Source organism: Panulirus ornatus, chromosome 55, assembly GCF_036320965.1.
Source record: "Panulirus ornatus isolate Po-2019 chromosome 55, ASM3632096v1, whole genome shotgun sequence".
Classification (NCBI taxonomy): Eukaryota; Metazoa; Arthropoda; class Malacostraca; order Decapoda; family Palinuridae; genus Panulirus; species Panulirus ornatus.
The window spans coordinates 20671116-20680824 of NC_092278.1; positions in this window are offsets into that span (position 1 = coordinate 20671116).

Below are 9709 nucleotides of genomic sequence, written 5' to 3' on the forward strand. Positions count from 1 at the left end.
TGTAAGGTTTTAGGTCTAAGCTTGGGGCAGAGTGTAAGGTTTTAGGTCTAAGCTTGGGGCAGAGTGTAAGGTTTTAGGTCTAAGCTTGGGGCAGAGTGTAAGGTTTTAGGTCTAAGCTTGGGGCAGAGTGTAAGGTTTTAGGTCTAAGCTTGGGGCAGAGTGTAAGGTTTTAGGTCTAAGCTTGGGGCAGAGTGTAAGGTTTTAGGTCTAAGCTTGGGGCAGAGTGTAAGGTTTTAGGTCTAAGCTTGGGGCAGAGTGTAAGGTTTTAGGTCTAAGCTTGGGGCAGAGTGTAAGGTTTTAGGTCTAAGCTTGGGGCAGAGTGTAAGGTTTTAGGTCTAAGCTTGGGGCAGAGTGTAAGGTTTTAGGTCTAAGCTTGGGGCAGAGTGTAAGGTTTTAGGTCTAAGCTTGGGGCAGAGTGTAAGGTTTTAGGTCTAAGCTTGGGGCAGAGTGTAAGGTTTTAGGTCTAAGCTTGGGGCAGAGTGTAAGGTTTTAGGTCTAAGCTTGGGGCAGAGTGTAAGGTTTTAGGTCTAAGCTTGGGGCAGAGTGTAAGGTTTTAGGTCTAAGCTTGGGGCAGGGTGTAAGGTTTTAGGTCTAAGCTTGGGGCAGAGTGTAAGGTTTTAGGTCTAAGCTTGGGGCAGAGTGTAAGGTTTTAGGTCTAAGCTTGGGGCAGAGTGTAAGGTTTTAGGTCTAAGCTTGGGGCAGAGTGTAAGGTTTTAGGTCTAAGCTTGGGGCAGAGTGTAAGGTTTTAGGTCTAAGCTTGGGGCAGAGTGTAAGGTTTTAGGTCTAAGCTTGGGGCAGAGTGTAAGGTTTTAGGTCTAAGCTTGGGGCAGAGTGTAAGGTTTTAGGTCTAAGCTTGGGGCAGAGTGTAAGGTTTTAGGTCTAAGCTTGGGGCAGAGTGTAAGGTTTTAGGTCTAAGCTTGGGGCAGAGTGTAAGGTTTTAGGTCTAAGCTTGGGGCAGAGTGTAAGGTTTTAGGTCTAAGCTTGGGGCAGAGTGTAAGGTTTTAGGTCTAAGCTTGGGGCAGAGTGTAAGGTTTTAGGTCTAAGCTTGGGGCAGAGTGTAAGGTTTTAGGTCTAAGCTTGGGGCAGAGTGTAAGGTTTTAGGTCTAAGCTTGGGGCAGAGTGTAAGGTTTTAGGTCTAAGCTTGGGGCAGAGTGTAAGGTTTTAGGTCTAAGCTTGGGGCAGAGTGTAAGGTTTTAGGTCTAAGCTTGGGGCAGAGTGTAAGGTTTTAGGTCTAAGCTTGGGGCAGAGTGTAAGGTTTTAGGTCTAAGCTTGGGGCAGAGTGTAAGGTTTTAGGTCTAAGCTTGGGGCAGAGTGTAAGGTTTTAGGTCTAAGCTTGGGGCAGAGTGTAAGGTTTTAGGTCTAAGCTTGGGGCAGAGTGTAAGGTTTTAGGTCTAAGCTTGGGGCAGAGTGTAAGGTTTTAGGTCTAAGCTTGGGGCAGAGTGTAAGGTTTTAGGTCTAAGCTTGGGGCAGAGTGTAAGGTTTTAGGTCTAAGCTTGGGGCAGAGTGTAAGGTTTTAGGTCTAAGCTTGGGGCAGAGTGTAAGGTTTTAGGTCTAAGCTTGGGGCAGAGTGTAAGGTTTTAGGTCTAAGCTTGGGGCAGAGTGTAAGGTTTTAGGTCTAAGCTTGGGGCAGAGTGTAAGGTTTTAGGTCTAAGCTTGGGGCAGAGTGTAAGGTTTTAGGTCTAAGCTTGGGGCAGAGTGTAAGGTTTTAGGTCTAAGCTTGGGGCAGAGTGTAAGGTTTTAGGTCTAAGCTTGGGGCAGAGTGTAAGGTTTTAGGTCTAAGCTTGGGGCAGAGTGTAAGGTTTTAGGTCTAAGCTTGGGGCAGAGTGTAAGGTTTTAGGTCTAAGCTTGGGGCAGAGTGTAAGGTTTTAGGTCTAAGCTTGGGGCAGAGTGTAAGGTTTTAGGTCTAAGCTTGGGGCAGGGTGTAAGGTTTTAGGTCTAAGCTTGGGGCAGAGTGTAAGGTTTTAGGTCTAAGCTTGGGGCAGAGTGTAAGGTTTTAGGTCTAAGCTTGGGGCAGAGTGTAAGGTTTTAGGTCTAAGCTTGGGGCAGAGTGTAAGGTTTTAGGTCTAAGCTTGGGGCAGAGTGTAAGGTTTTAGGTCTAAGCTTGGGGCAGAGTGTAAGGTTTTAGGTCTAAGCTTGGGGCAGAGTGTAAGGTTTTAGGTCTAAGCTTGGGGCAGAGTGTAAGGTTTTAGGTCTAAGCTTGGGGCAGAGTGTAAGGTTTTAGGTCTAAGCTTGGGGCAGAGTGTAAGGTTTTAGGTCTAAGCTTGGGGCAGAGTGTAAGGTTTTAGGTCTAAGCTTGGGGCAGAGTGTAAGGTTTTAGGTCTAAGCTTGGGGCAGAGTGTAAGGTTTTAGGTCTAAGCTTGGGGCAGAGTGTAAGGTTTTAGGTCTAAGCTTGGGGCAGAGTGTAAGGTTTTAGGTCTAAGCTTGGGGCAGAGTGTAAGGTTTTAGGTCTAAGCTTGGGGCAGAGTGTAAGGTTTTAGGTCTAAGCTTGGGGCAGAGTGTAAGGTTTTAGGTCTAAGCTTGGGGCAGAGTGTAAGGTTTTAGGTCTAAGCTTGGGGCAGAGTGTAAGGTTTTAGGTCTAAGCTTGGGGCAGAGTGTAAGGTTTTAGGTCTAAGCTTGGGGCAGAGTGTAAGGTTTTAGGTCTAAGCTTGGGGCAGAGTGTAAGGTTTTAGGTCTAAGCTTGGGGCAGAGTGTAAGGTTTTAGGTCTAAGCTTGGGGCAGAGTGTAAGGTTTTAGGTCTAAGCTTGGGGCAGAGTGTAAGGTTTTAGGTCTAAGCTTGGGGCAGAGTGTAAGGTTTTAGGTCTAAGCTTGGGGCAGAGTGTAAGGTTTTAGGTCTAAGCTTGGGGCAGAGTGTAAGGTTTTAGGTCTAAGCTTGGGGCAGAGTGTAAGGTTTTAGGTCTAAGCTTGGGGCAGAGTGTAAGGTTTTAGGTCTAAGCTTGGGGCAGAGTGTAAGGTTTTAGGTCTAAGCTTGGGGCAGAGTGTAAGGTTTTAGGTCTAAGCTTGGGGCAGAGTGTAAGGTTTTAGGTCTAAGCTTGGGGCAGAGTGTAAGGTTTTAGGTCTAAGCTTGGGGCAGAGTGTAAGGTTTTAGGTCTAAGCTTGGGGCAGAGTGTAAGGTTTTAGGTCTAAGCTTGGGGCAGAGTGTAAGGTTTTAGGTCTAAGCTTGGGGCAGAGTGTAAGGTTTTAGGTCTAAGCTTGGGGCAGAGTGTAAGGTTTTAGGTCTAAGCTTGGGGCAGAGTGTAAGGTTTTAGGTCTAAGCTTGGGGCAGAGTGTAAGGTTTTAGGTCTAAGCTTGGGGCAGAGTGTAAGGTTTTAGGTCTAAGCTTGGGGCAGAGTGTAAGGTTTTAGGTCTAAGCTTGGGGCAGAGTGTAAGGTTTTAGGTCTAAGCTTGGGGCAGAGTGTAAGGTTTTAGGTCTAAGCTTGGGGCAGAGTGTAAGGTTTTAGGTCTAAGCTTGGGGCAGAGTGTAAGGTTTTAGGTCTAAGCTTGGGGCAGAGTGTAAGGTTTTAGGTCTAAGCTTGGGGCAGAGTGTAAGGTTTTAGGTCTAAGCTTGGGGCAGAGTGTAAGGTTTTAGGTCTAAGCTTGGGGCAGAGTGTAAGGTTTTAGGTCTAAGCTTGGGGCAGAGTGTAAGGTTTTAGGTCTAAGCTTGGGGCAGAGTGTAAGGTTTTAGGTCTAAGCTTGGGGCAGAGTGTAAGGTTTTAGGTCTAAGCTTGGGGCAGAGTGTAAGGTTTTAGGTCTAAGCTTGGGGCAGAGTGTAAGGTTTTAGGTCTAAGCTTGGGGCAGAGTGTAAGGTTTTAGGTCTAAGCTTGGGGCAGAGTGTAAGGTTTTAGGTCTAAGCTTGGGGCAGAGTGTAAGGTTTTAGGTCTAAGCTTGGGGCAGAGTGTAAGGTTTTAGGTCTAAGCTTGGGGCAGAGTGTAAGGTTTTAGGTCTAAGCTTGGGGCAGAGTGTAAGGTTTTAGGTCTAAGCTTGGGGCAGAGTGTAAGGTTTTAGGTCTAAGCTTGGGGCAGAGTGTAAGGTTTTAGGTCTAAGCTTGGGGCAGAGTGTAAGGTTTTAGGTCTAAGCTTGGGGCAGAGTGTAAGGTTTTAGGTCTAAGCTTGGGGCAGAGTGTAAGGTTTTAGGTCTAAGCTTGGGGCAGAGTGTAAGGTTTTAGGTCTAAGCTTGGGGCAGAGTGTAAGGTTTTAGGTCTAAGCTTGGGGCAGAGTGTAAGGTTTTAGGTCTAAGCTTGGGGCAGAGTGTAAGGTTTTAGGTCTAAGCTTGGGGCAGAGTGTAAGGTTTTAGGTCTAAGCTTGGGGCAGAGTGTAAGGTTTTAGGTCTAAGCTTGGGGCAGAGTGTAAGGTTTTAGGTCTAAGCTTGGGGCAGAGTGTAAGGTTTTAGGTCTAAGCTTGGGGCAGAGTGTAAGGTTTTAGGTCTAAGCTTGGGGCAGAGTGTAAGGTTTTAGGTCTAAGCTTGGGGCAGAGTGTAAGGTTTTAGGTCTAAGCTTGGGGCAGAGTGTAAGGTTTTAGGTCTAAGCTTGGGGCAGAGTGTAAGGTTTTAGGTCTAAGCTTGGGGCAGAGTGTAAGGTTTTAGGTCTAAGCTTGGGGCAGAGTGTAAGGTTTTAGGTCTAAGCTTGGGGCAGAGTGTAAGGTTTTAGGTCTAAGCTTGGGGCAGAGTGTAAGGTTTTAGGTCTAAGCTTGGGGCAGAGTGTAAGGTTTTAGGTCTAAGCTTGGGGCAGAGTGTAAGGTTTTAGGTCTAAGCTTGGGGCAGAGTGTAAGGTTTTAGGTCTAAGCTTGGGGCAGAGTGTAAGGTTTTAGGTCTAAGCTTGGGGCAGAGTGTAAGGTTTTAGGTCTAAGCTTGGGGCAGAGTGTAAGGTTTTAGGTCTAAGCTTGGGGCAGGGTGTAAGGTTTTAGGTCTAAGCTTGGGGCAGAGTGTAAGGTTTTAGGTCTAAGCTTGGGGCAGAGTGTAAGGTTTTAGGTCTAAGCTTGGGGCAGAGTGTAAGGTTTTAGGTCTAAGCTTGGGGCAGAGTGTAAGGTTTTAGGTCTAAGCTTGGGGCAGAGTGTAAGGTTTTAGGTCTAAGCTTGGGGCAGAGTGTAAGGTTTTAGGTCTAAGCTTGGGGCAGAGTGTAAGGTTTTAGGTCTAAGCTTGGGGCAGAGTGTAAGGTTTTAGGTCTAAGCTTGGGGCAGAGTGTAAGGTTTTAGGTCTAAGCTTGGGGCAGAGTGTAAGGTTTTAGGTCTAAGCTTGGGGCAGAGTGTAAGGTTTTAGGTCTAAGCTTGGGGCAGAGTGTAAGGTTTTAGGTCTAAGCTTGGGGCAGAGTGTAAGGTTTTAGGTCTAAGCTTGGGGCAGAGTGTAAGGTTTTAGGTCTAAGCTTGGGGCAGAGTGTAAGGTTTTAGGTCTAAGCTTGGGGCAGAGTGTAAGGTTTTAGGTCTAAGCTTGGGGCAGAGTGTAAGGTTTTAGGTCTAAGCTTGGGGCAGAGTGTAAGGTTTTAGGTCTAAGCTTGGGGCAGAGTGTAAGGTTTTAGGTCTAAGCTTGGGGCAGAGTGTAAGGTTTTAGGTCTAAGCTTGGGGCAGAGTGTAAGGTTTTAGGTCTAAGCTTGGGGCAGAGTGTAAGGTTTTAGGTCTAAGCTTGGGGCAGAGTGTAAGGTTTTAGGTCTAAGCTTGGGGCAGAGTGTAAGGTTTTAGGTCTAAGCTTGGGGCAGAGTGTAAGGTTTTAGGTCTAAGCTTGGGGCAGGGTGTAAGGTTTTAGGTCTAAGCTTGGGGCAGAGTGTAAGGTTTTAGGTCTAAGCTTGGGGCAGAGTGTAAGGTTTTAGGTCTAAGCTTGGGGCAGAGTGTAAGGTTTTAGGTCTAAGCTTGGGGCAGAGTGTAAGGTTTTAGGTCTAAGCTTGGGGCAGAGTGTAAGGTTTTAGGTCTAAGCTTGGGGCAGAGTGTAAGGTTTTAGGTCTAAGCTTGGGGCAGAGTGTAAGGTTTTAGGTCTAAGCTTGGGGCAGAGTGTAAGGTTTTAGGTCTAAGCTTGGGGCAGAGTGTAAGGTTTTAGGTCTAAGCTTGGGGCAGAGTGTAAGGTTTTAGGTCTAAGCTTGGGGCAGAGTGTAAGGTTTTAGGTCTAAGCTTGGGGCAGAGTGTAAGGTTTTAGGTCTAAGCTTGGGGCAGAGTGTAAGGTTTTAGGTCTAAGCTTGGGGCAGAGTGTAAGGTTTTAGGTCTAAGCTTGGGGCAGAGTGTAAGGTTTTAGGTCTAAGCTTGGGGCAGAGTGTAAGGTTTTAGGTCTAAGCTTGGGGCAGAGTGTAAGGTTTTAGGTCTAAGCTTGGGGCAGAGTGTAAGGTTTTAGGTCTAAGCTTGGGGCAGAGTGTAAGGTTTTAGGTCTAAGCTTGGGGCAGAGTGTAAGGTTTTAGGTCTAAGCTTGGGGCAGAGTGTAAGGTTTTAGGTCTAAGCTTGGGGCAGAGTGTAAGGTTTTAGGTCTAAGCTTGGGGCAGAGTGTAAGGTTTTAGGTCTAAGCTTGGGGCAGAGTGTAAGGTTTTAGGTCTAAGCTTGGGGCAGAGTGTAAGGTTTTAGGTCTAAGCTTGGGGCAGAGTGTAAGGTTTTAGGTCTAAGCTTGGGGCAGAGTGTAAGGTTTTAGGTCTAAGCTTGGGGCAGAGTGTAAGGTTTTAGGTCTAAGCTTGGGGCAGAGTGTAAGGTTTTAGGTCTAAGCTTGGGGCAGAGTGTAAGGTTTTAGGTCTAAGCTTGGGGCAGAGTGTAAGGTTTTAGGTCTAAGCTTGGGGCAGGGTGTAAGGTTTTAGGTCTAAGCTTGGGGCAGAGTGTAAGGTTTTAGGTCTAAGCTTGGGGCAGAGTGTAAGGTTTTAGGTCTAAGCTTGGGGCAGAGTGTAAGGTTTTAGGTCTAAGCTTGGGGCAGAGTGTAAGGTTTTAGGTCTAAGCTTGGGGCAGAGTGTAAGGTTTTAGGTCTAAGCTTGGGGCAGAGTGTAAGGTTTTAGGTCTAAGCTTGGGGCAGAGTGTAAGGTTTTAGGTCTAAGCTTGGGGCAGAGTGTAAGGTTTTAGGTCTAAGCTTGGGGCAGAGTGTAAGGTTTTAGGTCTAAGCTTGGGGCAGAGTGTAAGGTTTTAGGTCTAAGCTTGGGGCAGAGTGTAAGGTTTTAGGTCTAAGCTTGGGGCAGAGTGTAAGGTTTTAGGTCTAAGCTTGGGGCAGAGTGTAAGGTTTTAGGTCTAAGCTTGGGGCAGAGTGTAAGGTTTTAGGTCTAAGCTTGGGGCAGAGTGTAAGGTTTTAGGTCTAAGCTTGGGGCAGAGTGTAAGGTTTTAGGTCTAAGCTTGGGGCAGAGTGTAAGGTTTTAGGTCTAAGCTTGGGGCAGAGTGTAAGGTTTTAGGTCTAAGCTTGGGGCAGAGTGTAAGGTTTTAGGTCTAAGCTTGGGGCAGAGTGTAAGGTTTTAGGTCTAAGCTTGGGGCAGAGTGTAAGGTTTTAGGTCTAAGCTTGGGGCAGAGTGTAAGGTTTTAGGTCTAAGCTTGGGGCAGAGTGTAAGGTTTTAGGTCTAAGCTTGGGGCAGAGTGTAAGGTTTTAGGTCTAAGCTTGGGGCAGAGTGTAAGGTTTTAGGTCTAAGCTTGGGGCAGAGTGTAAGGTTTTAGGTCTAAGCTTGGGGCAGAGTGTAAGGTTTTAGGTCTAAGCTTGGGGCAGAGTGTAAGGTTTTAGGTCTAAGCTTGGGGCAGAGTGTAAGGTTTTAGGTCTAAGCTTGGGGCAGAGTGTAAGGTTTTAGGTCTAAGCTTGGGGCAGAGTGTAAGGTTTTAGGTCTAAGCTTGGGGCAGAGTGTAAGGTTTTAGGTCTAAGCTTGGGGCAGAGTGTAAGGTTTTAGGTCTAAGCTTGGGGCAGAGTGTAAGGTTTTAGGTCTAAGCTTGGGGCAGAGTGTAAGGTTTTAGGTCTAAGCTTGGGGCAGAGTGTAAGGTTTTAGGTCTAAGCTTGGGGCAGAGTGTAAGGTTTTAGGTCTAAGCTTGGGGCAGAGTGTAAGGTTTTAGGTCTAAGCTTGGGGCAGAGTGTAAGGTTTTAGGTCTAAGCTTGGGGCAGAGTGTAAGGTTTTAGGTCTAAGCTTGGGGCAGAGTGTAAGGTTTTAGGTCTAAGCTTGGGGCAGAGTGTAAGGTTTTAGGTCTAAGCTTGGGGCAGAGTGTAAGGTTTTAGGTCTAAGCTTGGGGCAGAGTGTAAGGTTTTAGGTCTAAGCTTGGGGCAGAGTGTAAGGTTTTAGGTCTAAGCTTGGGGCAGAGTGTAAGGTTTTAGGTCTAAGCTTGGGGCAGAGTGTAAGGTTTTAGGTCTAAGCTTGGGGCAGAGTGTAAGGTTTTAGGTCTAAGCTTGGGGCAGAGTGTAAGGTTTTAGGTCTAAGCTTGGGGCAGAGTGTAAGGTTTTAGGTCTAAGCTTGGGGCAGAGTGTAAGGTTTTAGGTCTAAGCTTGGGGCAGAGTGTAAGGTTTTAGGTCTAAGCTTGGGGCAGAGTGTAAGGTTTTAGGTCTAAGCTTGGGGCAGAGTGTAAGGTTTTAGGTCTAAGCTTGGGGCAGAGTGTAAGGTTTTAGGTCTAAGCTTGGGGCAGAGTGTAAGGTTTTAGGTCTAAGCTTGGGGCAGAGTGTAAGGTTTTAGGTCTAAGCTTGGGGCAGAGTGTAAGGTTTTAGGTCTAAGCTTGGGGCAGAGTGTAAGGTTTTAGGTCTAAGCTTGGGGCAGAGTGTAAGGTTTTAGGTCTAAGCTTGGGGCAGAGTGTAAGGTTTTAGGTCTAAGCTTGGGGCAGAGTGTAAGGTTTTAGGTCTAAGCTTGGGGCAGAGTGTAAGGTTTTAGGTCTAAGCTTGGGGCAGAGTGTAAGGTTTTAGGTCTAAGCTTGGGGCAGGGTGTAAGGTTTTAGGTCTAAGCTTGGGGCAGAGTGTAAGGTTTTAGGTCTAAGCTTGGGGCAGGGTGTAAGGTTTTAGGTCTAAGCTTGGGGCAGGGTGTAAGGTTTTAGGTCTAAGCTTGGGGCAGAGTGTAAGGTTTTAGGTCTAAGCTTGGGGCAGAGTGTAAGGTTTTAGGTCTAAGCTTGGGGCAGAGTGTAAGGTTTTAGGTCTAAGCTTGGGGCAGGGTGTAAGGTTTTAGGTCTAAGCTTGGGGCAGAGTGTAAGGTTTTAGGTCTAAGCTTGGGGCAGAGTGTAAGGTTTTAGGTCTAAGCTTGGGGCAGAGTGTAAGGTTTTAGGTCTAAGCTTGGGGCAGAGTGTAAGGTTTTAGGTCTAAGCTTGGGGCAGAGTGTAAGGTTTTAGGTCTAAGCTTGGGGCAGAGTGTAAGGTTTTAGGTCTAAGCTTGGGGCAGAGTGTAAGGTTTTAGGTCTAAGCTTGGGGCAGAGTGTAAGGTTTTAGGTCTAAGCTTGGGGCAGGGTGTAAGGTTTTAGGTCTAAGCTTGGGGCAGAGTGTAAGGTTTTAGGTCTAAGCTTGGGGCAGAGTGTAAGGTTTTAGGTCTAAGCTTGGGGCAGAGTGTAAGGTTTTAGGTCTAAGCTTGGGGCAGAGTGTAAGGTTTTAGGTCTAAGCTTGGGGCAGGGTGTAAGGTTTTAGGTCTAAGCTTGGGGCAGAGTGTAAGGTTTTAGGTCTAAGCTTGGGGCAGAGTGTAAGGTTTTAGGTCTAAGCTTGGGGCAGAGTGTAAGGTTTTAGGTCTAAGCTTGGGGCAGAGTGTAAGGTTTTAGGTCTAAGCTTGGGGCAGAGTGTAAGGTTTTAGGTCTAAGCTTGGGGCAGAGTGTAAGGTTTTAGGTCTAAGCTTGGGGCAGAGTGTAAGGTTTTAG